Below are 8,459 nucleotides of genomic sequence, written 5' to 3'. Positions count from 1 at the left end.
ACCAAGCATGTGAAGGATGTTTCTGCTCCAGTCAGCACATTGCACATCTCTGCCAAACCTCTTAACTCGTGCTAGCTCCCTGCTTACAGTCTGGAGCTCTTTAGACGGAAAAAGAACTCTGAATAATGATTTTCTGATTTTTAAAGCAAAATATGGGTTCTCAAAAACTAATAATACTTACTAGGAGCTTTACACTATTTAACTTATAAAAAAAGTTGTCTTCTTAATTTTCAAGCAAAAGACTTATAATGTGACTCAATGCAGCACTTACATTTCTCATTAACAGTTCTTCTTAAGCTAAAAGTTCAAACACCTACAGAGTTTATCCTTCCCAAGCACAGGAGCTTAAGGCAGAAGTGACCCATGAAAGAACCTTAAATGAGGTTTTGCTCTGAAAAACAGTCACATATAATCAGGATCTTCTTATTGAACAGATTGGCTCACATCATGTATTCAGACACACCTGCTCATTTCATTATGAAAAACTGTTTTTTAATCAGTATTCTCAAAGAAAAATTCAAATTTTAAAGGTGCTGAGAAAAGAAAGAAGAAAAGAAGTAAAGCCCTTCTTTCTTAAATTTTTTCCTTTTTAAAAAGCTTTATGTCCAATATAAGGTGACTTCCAAGGATCTCTTTGAGGGCTACAGACTTTGCTGATGTGATTCAGAAAGACAACAAAATGGATAATAATCCTTACAGATTTTATGGTGGAAGAACCATGATAAATCCATAAGAGAGGGGAACACCATTTTCAGAGCAGTGCATTCCCAAGGAGGCCTGATCTGCTGATTCTGAAGCTATATGGAAGTGTAGCACTAAACAAGTAACTTTCAAAGCACAGGCAACTTTTGTAAAGGAAACCTGCTCCTGTGATGTGGCCTATGAAAATCCATGAGCTAAGATTTCTCTTCGAGGTAAAGGACTTGCTTTGGTATTTCCCACCTACAAAATTTCCAGCCTTAAATGATGCTGCAGAGACAATCAGCTCTGAGCTCAGCATTCCACCAAAATATAGTGCCTAAAATAGTAGTCCAGGCATTATACGTCCAGCAGACCATGGAGAAAAAGCAGCATCTCCACGGGGTCTACTGGCTTTCAAGTGGCATCTAAATACTTTCCTTCCTGCTGTGAACAGCAGACCTGGAAAGAAAGCAAGGTGGGATGGCTCCAAGCCTCATTGCTCTATAAATGCAATTTGTAGTAAATTCTACTGAAATAAACAGAGCCAGAAGCTGTGTTACCTTTTACAGTAGATTTTTCTGTGCATGGAAATACTGTAAAATAAACCTTTTTTTGATGAGAAAACCGTTTATATAAAATTACTATGTTTATATCCAGGTCATGACAGAATAATGCATTTGACTAAAATTGTTACAGTAAATTTTTACACTATAAAATGTTCTGCATATCAGAAGAACTGTAAGTTTCTTCCCTTTCATATTTGTGAATGTCAGTGTGGAAGCTAAAAAGCAAGCAATCTGAACAGATGTGGTGTTGATGGGACTCTGCTCATTCTACAATTTCACATTTTGCTATCATAAGTCAGCTGGGAGCCTAAAGAAACAGCCTTAAAGCTGAAATCCCTTCAGCATGCTAGTGTATGGCATGTGGGATGTACAGTTCTTGTGTCACGTTTCTCTCTTTTTTCTTTTTCTTTAAATAGCAAAGTCTTTGTAATATATACATACACACAGAGAAAAGCCCAAAGAGATGCAAAACTTTGATGAGCAATATGAAATCATTTCTGTCCAAAGGATCAATGAGCAATTTCAGTCAGCCTCACATAAAAATGGGTAAAAAGTGTAGTCCTGACGAAAAATATGGAAATATCCCCGTTATTGGTGAAATAACTGCAGCAGTACTCTTTCCAGGCAGCAACAGAGCTTTCACATTACACTTCAGAATTTTAAGAAAGAGAAGCATAGTTAACCTGCACAACTATTTACATTACATGTACCTAAACTTTCCAACATACAGTCTGATTGCCCAGTGCTGTCACTACAAAAATATAGCACATGAACTTACTACACTCTGATAAACACAGAACTGGAACATTTGGAAAATTCCAGAAAAGTGATTACTTATCAGGATTCTTAGGTTGGCACTGCACTGATGGGAGTTTACAACTATCAGACAAGCAGAGATGGTGTAGACGTGGTTCTCACCTCGTTTCTAATTATTAGGGCATTTTGGTGACCTGTCTCATTTGCTTCCAATAAGCTGGAGGAAAATAAATAGAAACAGACTTCAAAAAATCCCAGAATATTAAAATCACTGTTAAATTATTCACTGTATCAAATGAGATGATGTGTCAGGATAAAATCTGTGAAAACTGTACTTTGGTTTGCAAAGCCTTATTATTGTAGGGTTAAGGAGGAATTCTCTATCTTAACACTTAATTAAAATTAATGGGAAATGTTTAATTAAATTAAGAAACGTAAGAGAATTCCCTTAGGCAACAAGATCTGTGATTACAGTGTTGCAGTAAGCCTAAACAAGGTTTAATAAACTGCAGGGCATGCAGGGCCAAAGCCTCTGGACTATTTTTAACATGTTGTAGAACATTGGTAATTACAAATAGGAAGTGTTAAATATACTCATGCCAGGTTCGCATGGGGAATCTCATGAAATAATAATTGAACAGCTTCTGCTACTAGGGGGTGATGCTCACTCAGTTTTAGGAAAACACCCACCTACATCATCAGCATCTGGATTCAGACTTGGGAGACTGGATAGTGAGACCTAGGATAGTAAGACCTAGGGAGCAGGCTTGCCATTACTATGAACAAACCAGATCCAAATAGAGAGTCCACCAGCTTCCCAACACTCAGGTCCATCTCTTACAACTATGAAGGTTATATATTTAAACTTTATGATTTCCTACAGTGAAGACTGTATGTGCATTACGGGTAAAAATGCCTAATATCGGTGAAATGGAAAGGAAATTGTGAAATGTTTGCCAAGCAGTTTAAGATCCAAAATCTAAAGCAGTTATTAAAGTACACATAAAAAAAAAAACATAAGCAAGCACATTATAAACAGATGGATATATAACAAAATCAAAAGTAAACAGAAAATTTAGAGATCAAAAGGTCTGACCAAAAATTCCTTGCGTTCCCCTTGGGTCAAGTAGGTAAGTTTCCCCTGATATAAACTGGTAGAGCCTCACTAACACTACAGCTTTCTGTCCTCAAGTCCTGTGGATTCCATACAGGCCCAATGTCATCTCATCTTCACCCTGGGGCATGCTGAAATCACCTGGGAGCCACAATTTCTGTGATTACCAAAACCACCATGAAGTAAAAAACCCAACCAAACCAAAAATATATCTGAAACCTAAGCAAAACATTTACCCAGGTAAATACACATTTAGCACAGAGATGATCAAAGATTTGTATCCCACTGAAACGCTGTATAAACGAGTGCTCTACAAACTAGGAAAGTATTGCCAAGCAAAGCTATAGCTATGAATCCCTTGGTCCATTAAGGACAATCATTCACCTCTCCTTTCACCAGAATTCTGCCTTCTCCGTCCTTTCACAAGTACTCATAAATCACCATAACATCAAACAAAACACCTACTGCACTAAATGCAAAGATAACAAAAGGAAGAGCATTTTAATGAGACCCATAATTATGCTGCAGTGTAAAATTCCTGAAAATTCTTTCGATTATTTTTCATTCGCCCATCTTCCTCATGTGGTCTCTTTGGGGTTTGGATTTGGTTGTTTTGGCTGCTTCCCCTAAACAGTCTGCTGAAAGGGCCTCCCAACTCTGGGAACTACCTTCTTTGATACAGGAACCTATTTAGCACCACTTCCCCAGCACAAAGTGCTAAGGTCAGCTGACGGTCCATGAAGGCACCTAACTCAAATGGAAAAAACTCCAAAATTATGAGTTCCAGTCAGTTCCTTTTGGATGGATAAATAGAGGTGAAGCATGTGGAATATCTGAAGACAGAAAAAAAACAAAAGTGTGTTTGATTATCTAGTTCTATCTAACTCCTTCTCTGATTTTCTACCTACTTGGGTTTTTTCCTTCAGTGCAGTATGTAAATGAAAGAGATGTTAAAGCAGTAAGGCTACATTCAGCTTTCAAAAGTACTTCACTTAAAAAGTGGTAGATTATCTTTGCAGGGGAAAAATATCTATCATCTTTAAACAAGAATTTGCAATCATTGTCTCTGGTTAAAACCTTACACTGAAGAGTTACTTGAATGTACAATAAGCAGGTACAATTATTTTGTAACAATAAGAAAAGGGAGAATTAAATTTAATGCCTGCCTCCAGCAAAAAGATCCTAAAGTAGCACCATTTTCTGCAGAATTACAACTCTTGCAGCACAAACTCTGCTACTCAAAAGAACAGATTTGCTTTTTTACTTTTTAAATAAAATCATAATAATTTGTGTTCAGCTGGACAGAGTCAGTATTCCTCATTCTTTTGTCCTCACTCTAGACCACAATCAAATAGAAGGAAAAGTACAAATGCCTCTTGAACTTGGTACAATAGGGTATCAAGATCACAGGATGTCCTGCAAAAGCCTGCTGGATTTGAGCCTGCAGTAATACTTGAATGACAAACTCACTTCACCCTCAGAAATTCTCTTTTAGCTATAAAGTCCAGGAGCAAAACAAACAAGCAAGCAAGCAAACAAACAAACACCCCCCCCAAAACCCAACCAATCCAAAACAAAAAACAAATTAGCAGGCCCATCAAGACCCATCCATAAGGATGTTTAGTATCTCCAGGTCCTTTGGGTTTGTAAGATCTCATCAAAACACACTGCACAAGCTGGCTTTGTCAAATCATCACTTACCTAAAGTGGTGATCACTTACCTAAACTGTTAAAACATTACAGTTTAGGCCCCCAAAGCTCTCCTGTCTACATCAGGGGTATCCATGCATGTTTTTAGGGTGCAGTCAGACCCCCCAGACACAGAGCAGGGTTACATGACATGTAAAGCAGAACAAGTTCTCTGCAGGTTTCCACAGCACAAGCCTGAGTTTGCTCCCATTGCTTTTGGCACCCTTCTCTTTGACTCATGTATTCCACCATCCCATTTTGTGACTTGCAAAATACCCTCCCACCAAAACATTAACAGTCACAAGTGCTAGAATTGTGTGCAATTAATTTTCAGCCTCCATGTCCATCCTGCCCTTGGTGCCTACATGCCCTAGCTAAATGTTAGGTTTGAGACACTGTGCCAAAACTTATGGAACTGATAAATTATTCTACTGAAACAGTATAAGACAGCCTTAATGGATCAGGATACCTTTGGGGCACTGTGCTGGCTAGAGAATCATGACCTAGTCTCAACTTTGAACTCATTTCATATCATCTCCCCTGCATTAGTGAGTTTAAAATGTACTTATTGTTCCAGCTGTAACCAAGGAGAATTGCTGCTACTTCTTGTCACACAAACACTAAACTCTAAGTCATGGTAGAATCTGTTCCAAACACACCCCCCATTAAAAATGCTCTTATTTCTATTACCTTTAATAGGGATCAGATTTATAGAAGGGTGGGGTCTTGTCTCATGGCAGTGTGGGGTTCCTGGAAAGAGAGGAGAAAGCAGCAGCATCTTTGTAAGAGGAGAGGTCTGTGCCTTGCCTCATAAAACCTTGGGTTCCTAAAGCATTAACTTTCTTTGACAGCATATTTCCGGTTTGCGCAGCTTTAAGCTTAACTGTCTGTCAGGAAATTATATAAATCTGATTGCCCCTGTCACAGCCAGATCTGCTTTAGCTCTCAACACTTCCCATAAATGGTGTTACTTATTCTTTAGAGATGGAAGTGGTGCGCTGGCAGTACAACCAGCATCTCATTATGGAGCCTGACACAGCTCATGCCGGCTTTGCACAGCATGGCGTTCCCTTGGGAACGCAGTAACAGCGCAAAAGGCAGAAAGAGACACCCAGAACTCAGGGGAGTGGACCTGGGTGGGGTCAGGAACCATGCAAAGCAGGGGGGAAAGGTTGCTGGAAGACCCAATTTGGCCAGACAACTGCCACTGTAAACCCAGTAAAAGAGGCAAATTCCTGGAGAGGGATTAGCTGGATCAAAGCACATTCCCATGGTGGCCGTGACACAAACCACAGCTTTTCCAGCTGCTAGGCCTAGAGAAGACCTTCCCATGTTGGCTGGCACAATTTCTGCTCTGCAGCAGGATCAGAGTGATGGAATATTTGTCTTTCCAGGTAAAGTCAAAGCAGGCTAGAGCATGTACATACATCACACTGGGAGTGTGCCCCCCCGCCTTTTTAGGGTGTTCTGCTCTGTATTGGCAGCTCTTGGATACAGGAACCACTCAGTACCTGGCCCTTCACTTCTTGCCCCATCCTCTTCACAAAAATAAAGCAGGGCTCCAGGAAGGTCCAGTTAACTCTCCTGCCTCTGAGCCAAATGTTCATACATTCTCACAGAAAAGCTCTCCATGAGAGAACAGCCTTTTTCATGTTAGAAAGACAGAGTCAAGAGGGGAAAAATAGCAAGACAAAATCTAGAGTAGATTCATGCAGAATTTTCCATTTGTTTCACCAAAACATACAACAAATGTTTCAATTGAGGTTCAAACTATTTTTACCCCAATGAGATCTTAGGTCCCGTTGCACATATATGTTCTGACAGCCTTTAATGAAAGAACCAGATGTTACAATTCTACAGGGTCTTAAATATTACCTTATGTAGGCCCCACAAATTAAAAAATCTTGATAAAAACCTGATTGAGTGACATACATAGACAGAATTATTAAATTCAAGACTTTTTGACTGATGAATCTGTTTGAATTTGTTTTGAGGTTGGTCTTGTCAGAGAGGCCATCACATAGGAGAAGAGTCCTTTAAACAAACAAGTAAATGATGAGAATTGCCACACTGATAACCATTCTATGAAAGTTTCTTTCTAGGAATAAAAATAACATTAGTTTTTATCACATGCTGTATTTTTTAGCATAATTTTCCATCTTTGAGCAATGACTTGGGTATAAAATAAAACTGCTAATTTGCTACACTCGAGTTTTTACTCTCACAACTGCTTTAAGCCATATCTGCTGAAGCCTGTATTTTGCATATTGGCATATGCAAGGTATTACTGTACTGGTTCTGAGGGCTGTAAGTGCTCAAAAATGGTTAAGGTTCCCCAGTGACAAGCAATACCACATGAATTCTCCACATGCTAGCAGAGCATCTGCTAAAACCAATTAGGTCATTACTCAACTTCTCAATTTTTTTCTTTAGGATGAGAGAAAAAATACAAACCCTAAAAGTTTCCCATACTATTCCAATAAAGCCAACTCTTTTACCATATAAACCCAGTGAAATTATTGGAATGATGCCTGTCAACAAAACCTTTACATTAAAACAAAGAACATCAAGATGGCATGTAGTTGAGAAAATATTTCATCTCAAGACTACTCTAGTCGTTTTGAACAGGTTCTTGGACTCATTTTAGGCTGTATTTAATCCTGTAAGTCCTAGTGCATTTGAGTGTAATAACACTGAAACCTTGATTGTTATCTGCATCTCATTTCCCCACCTTAATTTAGGTCTAAAAATAATAGTTTAGAGCCTTAACAGCTCAAATATTTCCCCATTAGCAAAAAGCTAATTCCTGAGCTCATTCCAGGGGCAATTAAGCTGGAAAAGCAATTAGGGTTTCAGAAATCCCTGACAGTAGGAAAGGTTCAACCTAATATGCACAAGTACATGAAAACAAAACATATTTCAGGGTTATTAGAAGAATATGGCCTCAGACTGTGGCCAAGAGCTCACAAAAGCAGATTTATTAATAGCCTTGCTGTGGGAAGTGCGTTTCCACCTCAGGTGTCATGTAGGTCCTGGAAAGCAAACTGTCAGCTCAATGCAGAGTTAGCCCATGCCACAAGGTCAGCTGAGGAAATTTCTTGCTCGAGAGCAGCCCTCTGAAAGGCCTGTGCATTGCCTAGACCATCCATTGAGCTCAAGTTGTGCTCCTATTCTTTTGCAATGCTGCACTACAAAGGTTCCCTCCTTCAAAAGACCTTGCTAATGGGAGAAATTTTGGTCCATCATAATCACCAGCTAAGCTACATCATGTGAAAATTTTGGGGCTTTGCCAGTTCCTCCCACTCTTCCTTACTCACATGCTCCTTTCCCCAGAGTAGGATGAGATAGGAGGGCCTGGGAAGAAGACTGGAACAGAAATGAGTGGGGCTTATGTCAGAAAAGTCAATTGTGTTCCAATAATCATCTGCATGATCTAAGAGGTGGGGAGCAGAAATATGAGGTTTACAGGAAAGTCCTTGGGCACCTCACACAAAAAGAACTATTTTTTCCCCCCCTGAATTTTCCAACACCTACACACAAAATAATTGACCTCCAACCTCATGTAAACTTCCTCACCAGTCAGACTGAAGTAAATTTGAAGGCTGGAGTCAGCTGAAACCCCTTTCCTTGAAACTTGCAGTCAGCCTGAACTT

The sequence above is a fragment of the Geospiza fortis genome, unplaced genomic scaffold, assembly GCF_000277835.1.
Source record: "Geospiza fortis unplaced genomic scaffold, GeoFor_1.0 scaffold11, whole genome shotgun sequence".
Lineage (NCBI taxonomy): Eukaryota > Metazoa > Chordata > Aves > Passeriformes > Thraupidae > Geospiza > Geospiza fortis.
Note: the sequence above shows the minus strand (reverse complement) of the source record.